The 16,225-nt window shown below is 42.9% G+C and overlaps 1 protein-coding gene across 4 annotated transcripts in view; it reads right to left on the reverse strand.

The window, feature by feature from the left end:
* Positions 1-16,225, reverse strand: part of zbtb20.L (zinc finger and BTB domain containing 20 L homeolog) — a 449,779-nt gene that overhangs the window by 16,397 nt on the left and 417,157 nt on the right. For all 4 annotated transcript variants that reach the window (XM_041581419.1, XM_041581418.1, XM_041581417.1 and 1 more), the window contains one exon: positions 5,975-6,073. The gene's annotated coding sequence lies outside the window, so the exon portion shown is untranslated. The remainder of the gene's footprint in view (positions 1-5,974; positions 6,074-16,225) is intronic.

Below are 16,225 nucleotides of genomic sequence, written 5' to 3' on the forward strand. Positions count from 1 at the left end.
ACGGGGAAGATGTGTAAGTGTAAGAGCACGGGGAAGATGTGTAAGTGTAAGAGCACGGGGAAGATGTGTAAGTGTAAGAGCACGGGGAAGATGTGTAAGTGTAAGAGCACGGGGAAAATGTGTAAGAGTAAGAGCACGGGGAAGATGTGTAAGTGTAAGAGCACGGGGAAGATGTGTAAGTGTAAGAGCACGGGGAAGATGTGTAAGTGTAAGAGCACGGGGAAGATGTGTAAGTGTAAGAGCACAGGGAAGATGTGTAAGTGTAAGAGCATGGGGAAGATGTGTAAGAGTAAGAGCACGGGGAAGATGTGTAAGTGTAAGAGCACGGGGAAGATGTGTAAGTGTAAGAGCATGGGGAAGATGTGTAAGAGTAAGAGCACGGGGAAGATGTGTAAGTGTAAGAGCACAGGGAAGATGTGTAAGTGTAAGAGCATGGGGAAGATGTGTAAGATTAAGAGCACGGGGAAGATGTGTAAGTGTAAGAGCACGGGGAAGATGTGTAAGTGTAAGAGCACGGGGAAGATGTGTAAGTGTAAGAGCATGGGGAAGATGTGTAAGAGTAAGAGCACGGGGAAGATGTGTAAGTGTAAGAGCACGGGGAAGATGTGTAAGTGTAAGAGCACGGGGAAGATGTGTAAGTGTAAGAGCATGGGGAAGATGTGTAAGAGTAAGAGCACGGGGAAGATGTGTAAGTGTAAGAGCAGGGGGAAGATGTGTAAGTGTAAGAGCACGGGGAAGATGTGTAAGAGTAAGAGAACGGGGAAGATGTGTAAGAGCACGGGGAAGATGTGTAAGTGTAAGAGCACGGGGAAGATGTGTAAGTGTAAGAGCACGGGGAAGATGTGTAAGTGTAAGAGCACGGGGAAGATGTGTAAGTGTAAGAGCACGGGGAAGATGTGTAAGTGTAAGAGCACGGGGAAGATGTGTAAGTGTAAGAGCACGGGGATGATCACGGGGCAGATGTGTAAGTGTAAGAGCATGGGGAAGATGTGTAAGTGTAAGAGCACGGGGAAGATGTGTAAGTGTAAGAGCACGGGGAAGATGTGTATGTCTAAGAGCACGGGGATGATCACGGGGCAGATGTGTAAGTGTAGGAGCACAAGGAAGATGTGTAAGAGCTCAGGGATAAGCACGGGGAAGATGTAGAAGTGTAAAAGCACGGGAATGATCACAGGGAAGATGTGTAAGTGTAAAAGTACACAGAGGGGGCATAGGGCAGGCAGAGTATGGCACACACAGGGAACATAAAGAAGGAAGAGTATCGCACTCATAAGGGAGCATAGGGAAGGGAGAGTATGGCACACACAGGGGGCAGAGGGCAGGCAGAGTATGACACACATAAGGGACCATAGGGAAGGAAGAATATGGCACACACAGGGGGCATAAGACAGGCAGAGTATGGCACACATAAGGGAGCATACGTAAGGAAGAATATGGCACACACAGGGGGCATAAAGAAGGAAGAGTATGGCACACACAGGGAGCATAGGGCAGGCAGAGTATGGCACACACAGGGAGAATAGGGAAGGAAGAGTATGGCACATATAAGGGAACATAGAGAAGGAAGAGTATGGCACACACAGGGAGAAGGCAGAGTATGGCACACATAAGGGAGCATAGGGCAGGCAGAGTATGACACACACAGGGAGAATAGGGAAGGAAGAGTATGGCACATATAAGGGAACATAGAGAAGGAAGAGCATGGCACACACAGGGAGCATAGAGAAGGCAGAGTATGACACACACAGGGAGCATAGGGAAGGCAGAACAGAGCTGGAGACAGGGAAACCTATCAGGACCAGTCTAATATGTACTACATACAGTGACACAGAGCTGGGGCCCCTTCAGCAGTTTGTATGTGTGTGAACAGGTGAACAATGTGGCAGTTTCAGTCTGGGTCTCAGGTGTGAACAGTACAGGGTTTTAGGGGTGTGAACAAAAGAGGTGTTAATTGTGTGAGCAATGCAGGAGTTTATAGTCTGAATTTGAGGTGTAAACAATGCAGGGGTCAGTAAATCTCAGTACTGATAACTTTTAAACTTACACAAGGTAAACAGTCACAGCAGGCAGACTTTCATGTGGGGTCATACAAGGGCCCAGGGCCACCAGTTGGACTGACCTGATGTAGAGAGTAATGTTCTGAGACAAGTTGCACTGATATGACTGGGATATAAATAGGAGAGAGTCTGAATAGAAAGATGAATAATAAAAAGCACGTGTGTATGGTGCTCTGGTCCATGTTGTGTTGATTCCTGGACCCTGTAGAAGAGTTTATTCCAGTGATTCTGTAGCCAGTCTCAGACTGGAGCACCAGGACAACTGCAGGTGGGACCCCCTATTCCTAAGCATTGGGCCTATTACATGGTCATTTGTGTATGGGACATAGATGGGAGGATACATTATATTATGTACAGAAAAGAGACTTGGAGAATAAAGAGATTGAGTGAGGAGGAGAGTGAGTCTATGGTCAGGGGTTTTCTGGTGCCCCCTGGCTAACCCAAGCCTACACTGTACTTAGCACCCTATGAGCTGACATTCTAATGTACGTGTGTGCTGGATGATATCACAGTGATGATGTCATACACAGTTGGCATTCTTAATAACACAACCTCTTAAATTCAGGGGTAAGAATCCATTACCGAACAGCAGAATTCAAAGTTCTATAATAATGTTTCTTTTTATATTTACAAAGTCCCATTATTACGGCACTTTAAATACTGAGAACAATTCTCTGGGTTTTTGTCATAGACTGTACAGGGAGATATCTTAAAGGGATGGTTCCCCTTCATGTTAACTTTTAGAATGTTATAGAATGGCCAGTTCTAAGCAACTTTTCAACTGGTCTTCATTATGTACTGTTTTTGAATTATTTGCCGCTTTCTTCTTCTTCTTCTGACTCTTTCCAGCTTTCAAATGGGGGTCACTGACCCCCTCTAAAAAACAAATACTATCGTTTTTGCTACTTTTTATTACTCTTTTTTATTTACTCTTATCTTTCTATTCAGGCATTTCCTATTCATATCCCAGTCTCTTAATCAAATCAGTGCATGGTTGCTAGGGGAATTTAAACCCTGGCAACCAGGTGGCTGAAATTGCAAACTGGAGAGCTGCTGAATATTTGTCACTAAGGTGGTTATTTACTAAACTCTGAATGCAAAAATCACGACTTTTTTTTATATAAAATTGGACTTTTAAAAAATCTTTGATTTTTCAGTATTTATTAAATCCCAATGATGGAAAGGTCAGAACCAGAAAATCCAGCATCTCAGACCTGTCGAGGTTGCATATAAGTCAATAGGAGAAGTCCCAAATTTTTGTTGTTGTTCGCTGGGCTTCGTGAAATACCCAGATTTTTTGGGTGAAAAATCTGAAAAAATTTTGAAAATCTGATTTTTTCCCGCAAAGCAAATTTTCAGAAAAATGTAATCATAAATAAGCGCAAAAAACCCGAGCGGATTTGATGGGAGTTTGTAAAAGAAAATATTGAGATGAATTTGGTCTTTGATAAATAACCCCCTAAATGTGTGGCCCAGCCCCAGGTACTGCTGGTCCTTTAACAAATCCCCCCCCCAGGTATAAATAGAATGAGATATAAGCAACGTATAATTGAACCAGGACACAGATAAAGGAGGAGGAAATTTGGAAGCAGTTGAGATACAGTTGGAAAAGAAAAGCACATTGAGATAAGGATGTTCTAAAAAAAAAAAAATCTAATTAGTCCATACATTTGTCATCATTGTCTAATTGATGTTTATCATGTGCTGCTCTGGGTGGGGGTTTGGCCTAATTTTTCAAGGACTTTAGAAGAGAAAACAGAATTGTGTGATGAGAGCAGGTCCCGTGTGTAGGCCAAGCCTGGAGTTACTGCTGGGGCACCTTATATACACCCAGTTGCTCTTAAACTATACCTACCAGCACCCACTTATAGCACCCGGCTGTTGTTGGGGGCTGTAGGTCTATGAATGTGCAAACAGGCCACCATATTACTGGGATCAGGGTGGCCAGGTCTCATTTTCAAAACCAGCCAAAGCCGGCTACAAAACCAGCCCAACACTAGCCAAGAGGCACTTCAAAAGTAGCCCAAAAATAGCAAAATATGGGCAGTGAAAAGTCTAAAAAATAAACTTTTCATATGCAAATTAGGGGCGGAGAGGGAAATCGCGTGACTTTTTGTTACAAAACAAGGAAGTAAAAAATGTTTTCCCCTTCCCACCCCTAATTTGCATATGCAAATTAGGGTTCGATATTCGTCCGAATCCTTCGTGAAGGATTCGGGGGTTCGGCCGAATCCAAAATAGTGGCTTTGGTGCATCCCTAGTAACTGCAGAGGGGGGCCCAGGAGGTATAGGGGTCCCATAAGGCCTAATACATATAGAATTTCAATAAATATTGGTAAAACAGCTCAACCTCTAGACATTTTGGTGGCCAATAGATTTTTGCTCCAAAATTGTCTGAAATTGAGGAAAATCACTGGAAAATGTGAGAATGCTTAAGAGTGATGGGAGCCCAAAATCTGGTAACTCCCGACAAAAGTCAGGTATTGTCGTCTTACATTAAACTTAGCACTTGCCAAATTGTTACACAAAAACCACATTACCCAACATGCACTGGGAGACACAGGCACATTAGGGCAAGAAGAAACTTCAGCTGATTTACAAAGTACAAACCAGCCAAAAGCCCAAAAAGTAGCCCAAATCTGTACCTTGTCTACTGAGGAGTGTGTGAAGTGCTCATCCATAGTGAAACATCAAATCTGTACATTGTCACTCTAGTTTGTACTTTCAAAACCCGACTGGGCTTTAAATTAGTAGCCCAATTTGGCTGGAAAACCGCCAACCTGACAACCATGACTGGGATAAAACCAAAGTTTCAGGAAGATATTAGGAGTCATTTCTTACTGCAGTGAAATATGAAAAGTGCAATTTTGGAGACAGTTTTTGTATCCGCAATACAGTGATTTCAACCCCCAAATTCCAGCAGAAGTGCTGTCACCAAGCCCAGATGCGCCTCATGTAATTGCGACCACTTCATTATTAACTCAATTGTACTTGTAGTTTGGCTCAAATTGGACACAATTGTGCTGAAAATGCTAAAGTCTGGTTTGGTGTGAAAGTGATACATTAGCACATCAGTGCTGTGGTGATTGGCACAAGTATGGGAACCCTAGTGATGCCGCCTGAATTGGAGGTGGTAGTGCCAGGATTCCCACAGTGGCCTGTGTCAATAGGAGCAACAGAACTTGATTCAGAACTGGACGTATACAGTGGTGCCGAGAACAACTATACTTCTGTCCGCTTCCTCCCCACTCCTTCCATAATCTCCATACCCTCTCCTCTTCCTCCTTCCACAATCTCCATACCCTCTCCTCTTCCTCCCCACCTCCTCCATAATCTCCATACCCTCTCCTCTTCCTCCTTCCACAATCTCCATACCCTCTCCTCTTCCTCCCCACCTCCTCCATAATCTCCATACCCTCTCCTCTTCCTCCTTCCACAATCTCCATACCCTCTCCTCTTCCTCCTTCCACAATCTCCATACCCTCTCCTCTTCCTACCCACCTCCTCCATAAACTCCACACCCTCTCCTCTTCCTCGCCACTCCTTCTGCAAGCTCTATACCTTCCTCCAAACTCCTTCTACAATCTACATACCCTTTCCTCTTCCTCCCAACTCATTCTACAATTAGAATTTACCAATCTGAATGTTTTTGGAGTGTGGGAGCAAAGCCACCCAGTCACACACGGAATAGTTCCTAGCAGATAATCCTGGGGCCAGAATTGAACTCAGAACCCCAGCGCTGTAAGACACACTAAGTACTGAGCTACAGTGTCACTACATCTAGTAAATCAACTTACTTTCATTACAAGAAATCTATTAATGAGAGACTGCCGAGCTCCAGAATACACAACTGCATGAGCCCAATACTTTCCCTCTGCTTCAGTAGCTACGACTCAGCACTGGATACAGACACTTACAGTAGTTCTGCGGTGTCACTCTTCAGGTAAGTCACTCCAAGTCTCAGGTTTAGTGCAGACAATCATTTGGGAAGGGATAGGAAAGAAGCAGCATGGGAGCTGGAAAACAAACAAGAGAAAAAACACTTTAGCAACACAAGGTTCTGATAGGTCTGTTTGTATCCCGTCCTACAGAGTCCAGCAATCTAGAGCCACTATCAACTCTTTCAGGAGCACTTTAATGTGCAATAAACTTTATTTACAGAGATTTCTGCTGCTAGTACATATAGACACCAACTACTTGACTCCAGAAATAAGGAGGAGCAGAAATACTACATTGTTTCAAGAGTCAGAATCAGAAAACAGAAAGTGATAAATTGCCATTACAGTAAATGTAACTTTAAAAGCAAATATGGAATGACAGCCTATTGGAAAGCTGCTTAGGATATTTTCTTACATTAGGGAAAAATCTGTTGCCCTTAAATATCTATATGTGTAATATGTGTAAAGGTGGCAAAGAAAAGAATGGAATGTACAAAGGTTTATTTTAATCAGATCAGGGGGGATTTAAAGAGCATTGACTGGGACAGAGACCTCTTTATAAAGAGCAGCAGAGGCAGAGGAGCTGCAGATACAGAGGGGCAGCCAAGAGCTACAATGAGACCAGTCTGACTGAAAATGAGTAAATTGCAATATGTTAAAGCTAAACTGGAATGGGATATCTACCTATATACAGAAATATGTAACCTCATTTGCAATAGATTCATAGACCCATGAAATGACTCTAAAAAAAACCCAGAAACACTTCTTTCAGTATGTAAATGGCACACTAGAAAAAAAAACAAGTAGTTGGGCAGAACAATGTCTGTGCACAAGAAAAAAATAAACTTGATAAATACAATTAGGGATGCACCGAATCCACTTTTTTGGATTCGGCCGAACCCCCGAATCCTTCACGAAGGATTCGGCCGAATACCGAACCGAATCCGAACCCTAATTTGCATATGCAAATTAGGGGTGGGAAGGGGAAAACATTTTTTACTTCCTTGTTTTCTGACAAAAAGTCACGCAATTTCCCTCCCTGCCCCTAATTTGCATATGCAAATTAGGATTCGGATTCGGTTCGGCCGGGCAGAAGGATTCGGCCGAATCCGAATCCTGCTGAAAAAGGCCGAATCCTGCCCGAATCCCGAACCGAATCCTGGATTCGGTGCATCCCTAAATACAATATTAACCTTATTTTACTGATATTATACCTTGGCACACCAACCGAAAACATTAAACGATACCTTTTTTTCTATGGCCCAATAATGATGAAAAAACACTGCTTGAAATAAAGGGAAAGAAGGCAACAGATAAGACTCATGAGCAGTGCAGAGGGATAGAAGGTAGAAGATATGACTCAAAAATGGTTAATTTATTGAGAATCATTGGAAAATAACAAAAAACAGTTCTTCCATAGGTTCAAGGGATCATAGGTCCATGAAAGGAATGGGCAAAAAAATAAAGGATATAACTAATATGTTGACACTGTGTATAACCCATTCACAATATTTTCTTTATTTTCTTTCTCTCTTATTTACCACACTTGAATCTTAGCAAGAAAACTATAGTGAGATTGCCGAGTCTTGAGATAATTGAAAAGGAACAGGTCATAGGTTTTTGGGTTTTTTTTCTGTTTACTCTTGAATTTAAAATGTTTATTTCACATTGAAAACATGCATATGTATCTTGTCAGATTGTCTGCTTGCTTATGACAAACTTACTAAAAAGAATTTGAAAAGCTAAAAAAAAGAAGACATGACTCATGAGCAGTGCAGAGGGATAGAAGGTAGAAGATATGACTCATGAGCAGTCAGAGGATTAGAAGGTAGAAGATATGACTCATGAGCAGTGCAGAGGGATAGAAGGTAGAAGATATGACTCATGAGCAGTGCAGAGGGATAGAAGGTAGAAGATATGACTCATGAGCAGTGCAGAGCGATAGAAGGTAGAAGATATGACTCATGAGCAGTGCAGAGCGATAGAAGGTAGAAGATATGACTCATGAGCAGTGCAGAGGGATAGAAGGTAGAAGATATGACTCATGAGCAGTGCAGAGGGATAGAAGGTAGAAGATACGATTCATGAGCAGTGCAGAGGGACAGAAGTTAGTTAGTGCAGAGGGATAGAAGGCAAAATATATGACTCATGAGCAGTGCAGAGGGATAGAAGGTAGAATATATGACTCCTGAGCGACAGAAGGCAGAATATATGTCTCATGAACAATGCAGAGGGTTAGAAGATATGACTTATGGGCAGTGCAGAGGATTAGAAGGTAGAAGATATGACTCATGAGCAGTGCAGAGCGATAGAAGGTAGAATATATGACTCATGAGCAATGCAGAGGGTTAGAAGGTAGAAGATATGACTCATGAGCAATGCAGAGGGATAGAAGGTAGAAGATATGACTCATGAGCAGTGCAGAGCGATAGAAGGTAGAATATATGACTCATGAGCAGTGCAGAGGGATAGAAGGTAGATGATAAGACTCATGAGCAGTGCAGAGGGATAGAAGGTAGAATATATGACTCATGAGCAATGCAGAGGGATAGAAGGTAGAAGATATGACTCATGAGCAGTGCAGAGCGATAGAAGGTAGAATATATGACTCATGAGCAGTGCAGAGGGATAGAAGGTAGATGATAAGACTCATGAGCAGTGCAGAGGGATAGAAGGTAGACAGGCCCGGATTTGTGGAAAGGCCACCTAGGCCCCGGCCTAGGGCAGCAGGAATTTAGGGGGGCGGCATGCTGCCCAACCACACCCACATTGGTTCAAAAACACTGGTTATGTGCTGGAGATACAATAATTTTCTAAATTTCCCATGCGCCAATCCCCATTGCTACGGTCCCCCTGGACGACAAACGGTAGTGGGCCTAGGGGTGCCCACTATGTAAATCCGGCCCTGAAGGTAGATGATAAGACTCATGAGCAGTGCAGAGGGATAGAAGGTAGAAGATACGACTCATGAGCAGAGGGATAGAAGGTAGTTAGTGCAGAGGGATAGAAGTCAGATAATGATGGAAGACGTTAAACCCAAAATTCAATAAGTGCAGTTGGTGGGATGTTTCAGGAGAGACATATGTTGGGGTAAAATATCTTCCCAACTGGCAATAACTAGAAGTTCACTGGGAATGTGCTTTATTTAACAATAATTAGCAATATGCTTCTGAGTATATATTTTAAATATCAGTCACATAATATATATATATAATATATACACTATAATGGACTTCCGGGAGAGTGTGGCCCAAAATGGCATAAAGGTGATGTGAAGATGTTCAAACACATCTATCCGAGTGTAATGCCCAGTCCAACATCCCATAATATAAACACTGACTAATATTACTCATTTCCCATATTATGATGATTAAAATGAATAGTCAGTGAGTCTAGGGACCAGGTTAAACTGGAAATGAAAAGAAAGCACAAACAATCGTTTTAAGCAGCAAATTGACAGTTTTGTATTTAATGTAATTAAATTATTCGAAGGTTATATTTAACCCTCAACATACTGTAGGATGGAAAAGAAAGTTACTCTTGAGTGTCAGCTCTGTAGGTTCCACATTTCTTGGTTATAAGTCATTCCATTCTTGCAACGACAAAAAAAAAAACGAACCAAAGACAGAGGGTTAAAGCTCAGGCTCAGTTGTACAATGTGGGATTGTGATGTTTCCCAGTATCAGAGTGGGAAAGAGGAGCTGGGAATGCTGTAGGCGGGGCTTGTTGGCTCGGTGCTTAATGATTGGTGTGAATTGTCACAACCTGTCTCACACGAGAGAGAGACGGCGGCCAACATTAGTGACATCTCTAATCTCCAGCCCAAAATCCCTGGGAACTCCGAACCCCTCTGCTAATAAGAGTCTGTCTGTCTCAGTCTGGATTGTGTCTGTCCCAGAGGTGCCGTTGTTACTATATAGAACATGAATCACGTCTTTGTTCCCATACACAGGACTCATTGTCCTACAGACCCCCTGTACATGAAGGGTTAATGATAGCAAAGCTTCACCAGGTAGTGGATCCGTCCCACAGATGGACTCACAGAAGGAGAGAGCAAATCTGATACTACATGCGCATACCTCCCAACTGTCAGCCCGCAGTCCCGGATTGTTACTGAAATGTCCACAGAACAGCCAGAAATAGATACAAAGTTTCTAACTTAATTGGCTTTTGGCAGAGAGCCCAGAATATGTGGCAGGTGCACTTAGATACTTTTGTAACAATTTCAGATAAGCAAAGATATAATTGCAACAATTTAAGATAAGCAAGTCTCTTGGGGAAACTGTGACTTGCGACTTAAAGGGCAATTCACCTTCATTAAGAAAACTATAACAACATTAAAAAAAAACACAGAAATGTGTTCAAACTTTCATAACCTGCCAAATGAACATGGTGATTAGGGGGTGTGGCCACAAAAATGGGCTTGGTCAAAAAAGTTGCTGTGCTCCGTGCCCCAAATCTTTTTGTCCCTCTTTCTGTTTTCAAAATGTTGGGAGGTATGCATGCTGTCTGGGGTCCCAGAGTTTCAAAAATATTATGTCAATTGAGGTTGAACTACAACTCCCAGACGTTCTAGGCAAACACAACTCCCAGATACACACAATAGCTGGAGAAACTAACCCTCCATACTTCTGGGTCCCCTAAACCTTGGGATAATGATCTGTACCTCACACATATATTGATATTGTACATCAGTCAGGAACCCCACTGTCCCTCTATACTCCTGCACCCCCAAACCTTGGGATAATGATCTGTATCTCACACATATATTGATATTGTACATCAGTCAGGAACCCCACTGTCCCTCTATACTCTTGCACCCCCAAACCTTGGGATAATGTTCTGTATCTCACACATATATTGATATTGTACATCAGTCAGGAACCCCACTGTCCCCTCTATACTCCTGCACCCCCAAACCTTGGGATAATGATCTGTATCTCACACATATATTGATATTGTACATCAGTCAGGAACCCCACTGTCCCTCTATACTCCTGCACCCCCAAACCTTGGGATAATGATCTGTATCTCACACATATATTGATATTGTACATCAGTCAGGAACCCCACTGTCCCCTCTATACTCCTGCACCCCCAAACCTTGGGATAATGATCTGTATCTCACACATATATTGATATTGTACATCAGTCAGGAACCCCACTGTCCATCTATACTCCTGCACCCCCAAACCTTGGGATAATGATCTGTATCTCACACATATATTGATATTGTACATCAGTCAGGAACCCCACTGTCCTTCTATACTCCTGCACCCCCAAACCTTGGGATAATGTTCTGTATCTCACACATATATTGATATTGTACATCAGTCAGGAACCCCACTGTCCCCTCTATACTCCTGCACCCCCAAACCTTGGGATAATGATCTGTATCTCACACATATATTGATATTGTACATCAGTCAGGAACCCCACTGTCCCCTCTATACTCCTGCACCCCCAAACCTTGGGATAATGATCTGTATCTCACACATATATTGATATTGTACATCAGTCAGGAACCCCACTGTCCCTCTATACTCCTGCACCCCCAAACCTTGGGATAATGATCTGTATCTCACACATATATTGATATTGTACATCAGTCAGGAACCCCACTGTCCCTCTATACTCTTGCACCCCCAAACCTTGGGATAATGTTCTGTATCTCACACATATATTGATATTGTACATCAGTCAGGAACCCCACTGTCCCCTCTATACTCCTGCACCCCCAAACCTTGGGATAATGATCTGTATCTCACACATATATTGATATTGTACATCAGTCAGGAACCCCACTGTCCCTCTATACTCCTGCACCCCCAAACCTTGGGATAATGATCTGTATCTCACACATATATTGATATTGTACATCAGTCAGGAACCCCACTGTCCCTCTATACTCTTGCACCCCCAAACCTTGGGATAATGTTCTGTATCTCACACATATATTGATATTGTACATCAGTCAGGAACCCCACTGTCCCCTCTATACTCCTGCACCCCCAAACCTTGGGATAATGATCTGTATCTCACACATATATTGATATTGTACATCAGTCAGGAACCCCACTGTCCCTCTATACTCCTGCACCCCCAAACCTTGGGATAATGATCTGTATCTCACACATATATTGATATTGTACATCAGTCAGGAACCCCACTGTCCCCTCTATACTCCTGCACCCCCAAACCTTGGGATAATGATCTGTATCTCACACATATATTGATATTGTACATCAGTCAGGAACCCCACTGTCCATCTATACTCCTGCACCCCCAAACCTTGGGATAATGATCTGTATCTCACACATATAGATATTGTACATCAGTCAGGAACCCCACTGTCCTTCTATACTCCTGCACCCCCAAACCTTGGGATAATGTTCTGTATCTCACACATATATTGATATTGTACATCAGTCAGGAACCCCACTGTCCCCTCTATACTCCTGCACCCCCAAACCTTGGGATAATGATCTGTATCTCACACATATATTGATATTGTACATCAGTCAGGAACCCCACTGTCCCCTCTATACTCCTGCACCCCCAAACCTTGGGATAATGATCTGTATCTCACACATATATTGATATTGTACATCAGTCAGGAACCCCACTGTCCCTCTATACTCCTGCACCCCCAAACCTTGGGATAATGATCTGTATCTCACACATATATTGATATTGTACATCAGTCAGGAACCCCACTGTCCCTCTATACTCTTGCACCCCCAAACCTTGGGATAATGTTCTGTATCTCACACATATATTGATATTGTACATCAGTCAGGAACCCCACTGTCCCCTCTATACTCCTGCACCCCCAAACCTTGGGATAATGATCTGTATCTCACACATATATTGATATTGTACATCAGTCAGGAACCCCACTGTCCCTCTATACTCCTGCACCCCCAAACCTTGGATAATGATCTGTATCTCACACATATATTGATATTGTACATCAGTCAGGAACCCCACTGTCCCCTCTATACTCCTGCACCCCCAAACCTTGGGATAATGATCTGTATCTCACACATATATTGATATTGTACATCAGTCAGGAACCCCACTGTCCTTCTATACTCCTGCACCCCCAAACCTTGGGATAATGTTCTGTATCTCACACATATATTGATATTGTACATCAGTCAGGAACCCCACTGTCCCCTCTATACTCCTGCACCCCCAAACCTTGGGATAATGATCTGTATCTCACACATATATTGATATTGTACATCAGTCAGGAACCCCACTGTCCCCTCTATACTCCTGCACCCCCAAACCTTGGGATAATGATCTGTATCTCACACATATATTGATATTGTACATCAGTCAGGAACCCCACTGTCCCTCTATACTCCTGCACCCCCAAACCTTGGGATAATGATCTGTATCTCACACATATATTGATATTGTACATCAGTCAGGAACCCCACTGTCCCCTCTATACTCCTGCACCCCCAAACCTTGGGATAATGATCTGTATCTCACACATATATTGATATTGTACATCAGTCAGGAACCCCACTGTCCATCTATACTCCTGCACCCCCAAACCTTGGGATAATGATCTGTATCTCACACATATATTGATATTGTACATCAGTCAGGAACCCCACTGTCCTTCTATACTCCTGCACCCCCAAACCTTGGGATAATGTTCTGTATCTCACACATATATTGATATTGTACATCAGTCAGGAACCCCACTGTCCCCTCTATACTCCTGCACCCCCAAACCTTGGGATAATGATCTGTATCTCACACATATATTGATATTGTACATCAGTCAGGAACCCCACTGTCCCTCTATACTCCTGCACCCAAAACCTTGGGATAATGATCTGTATCTCACACATATATTGATATTGTACATCAGTAAGGAACCCCACTGTCCCCTCTATACTCCTGCACCCCCAAACCTTGGGATAATGATCTGTATCTCACACATATATTGATATTGTACATCAGTCATGAACCCCACTGTCCATCTATACTCCTGCACCCCCAAACCTTGGGATAATGATCTGTATCTCACACATATATTGATATTGTACATCAGTCAGGGACCCCACTGTCCCTTCTATACTCCTGCACCCCCAAACCTTGGGATAATGATCTGTATCTCACACATATATTGATATTGTACATCAGTCAGGAACCCCACTGATCCCTATATACTCCAGCACCCCCAAACCTTGGGCTAATGATCTGTATCTCACACATATATTGATATTGTACATCAGTCATGAACCCCACTGTCACCTCTATAATCCTGCACCCCCAAACCTTGGGATAATGATCTGTATCTCACACATATATTGATATTGTACATCAGTCAGGAACCCCACTGCCCCTCTGTACTCCTGCACCCCCAAACCTTGGGATAATGATCTGTATCTCACACATATATTGATATTGTACATTAGTGAGGAACCCCACTGATCCCTATATACTCCAGCACCCCCAAACCTTGGGATAATGATCTGTATCTCACACATATATTGATATTGTACATCAATCAGGAACCCCACTGTCCCCTCTATACTCCTGCACCACCAAACCTTGGGATAATGATATGTATCTCACACATATATTGATATTGTACATCAGTCAGGAACCCCACTGTCCCCTCTATACTCCTGCACCCCCAAACCTTGGGATAATGATATGTATCTCACACATATATTGATATTGTACATCAGTCAGGAACCCCACTGTCCCCTCTATACTCCTGCACCCCCAAACCTTGGGATAATGTTCTGTATCTCACACATATATTGATATTGTACATCAAACTCAAGAAGGCCCCTAAGTGGCATTATATGGGTTTGCAGTGACATGTGAACAAGCTTGTAGTCACAGGACAGTGAGAGCTGTAGTTTAACAAAGAACCAGAAAGAGCTGCAAGCTGGACACCACCTAAATAATGACCATTTCACTAGAGATACAGCTCTAAGCAACAGCACCAAATATGTGCTTGTTATAAAGAAAATAAACTGAATTTTGATCTGAGAAATCCATTAAAACAGCCTTGTATCCAGACTTTCTTGGCAGGAAGCGGCCTTAATGTTCTAATTACATTATTGTACCAACTGTCCCTAATTTATAGGCACTGTCCCTGTTTGTTCAGAACAAATTATTTTTTTCCATTTCTGAAACTCATAAAACAATTATATGACTAGACATAAGGTGGAACAAGAAGGGAGCGCAGGACAGAAATAGGAGCGCTGGCGATGAGATGGAAGATTACTGCTGTCAAACCCATTTAGCAGCCTCGTGTTTGAGCCACGGGTCACTCAGAACTGGTAAAAAGCTCAGGGCCAAGTGGGTGGGTGGAGCCTCTGGTAATGCCCAATCGAGAGGGAGCACATCAATCAGGATGGTCAACCTGCAGGACCCCAGCTGACATTCAACTAATAAAATACAATATCTACTTGTATGAAGCCAAGGGCAATGTGTTGGGAATGCTAGAAACCAAATCATCTGTAGGACCTGCCCAAAAACTGACTCTGAAATGGTTTCAGGCTATGTTGGCCCCACCAAATAAATTAATGTTTGCCCCATTAAAGCTGACCTGATGTTTTGGACCTTAGCTCAACAGTATGATCAAAACAGGCCTCCTGAGATCCAACCATTACCATCAGATATCTGGCCAACCCCCAGCCAGGCAACAGTAAGGCGGGCCAATAAGGTGCTGATCTGGCCTAGAGTGACCAAGATGACCTCTCTTGACTGATGACCAAGACAGGGGGCTTTAGTGTGTCCTTCTAATGGAGCTTATAGCTTCTTTTTCAGTAGACACCAGACTTATACAAGTATCAGGAGGGCCATAATCAGTATTGACGTCTATGAAACAAGGCCCACAACACACGTCTGAAATACTCAAAGCAGTTCTCAAGCAACTGGGTTGAGTCCTCCTCTATATTGTCTATAAAGTTGACCTTTAAGAGAAACAAGAGAGACCATACTCACATGGAGAGTCTATCGGAATGTATATTTATGTAAATGATCCCAGGAATGTTGTGTTCATACACTTACATGTTACACTAAGACTAAGTGGAATTCAATGTACATCTGGCACATAACGAAGCCTCCCCCTGGATTAATGAGGCTCTTCAGGTGTTTATTTACTGAGCATCCAGCTATGTATGGGCACTTCAATTAACCGCTCGGTGGGAAAGACTGCACTTAAGGCAAAATCAATAAAATGAAGAG

This window comes from Xenopus laevis, chromosome 2L, assembly GCF_017654675.1.
Source record: "Xenopus laevis strain J_2021 chromosome 2L, Xenopus_laevis_v10.1, whole genome shotgun sequence".
NCBI lineage: Eukaryota > Metazoa > Chordata > Amphibia > Anura > Pipidae > Xenopus > Xenopus laevis.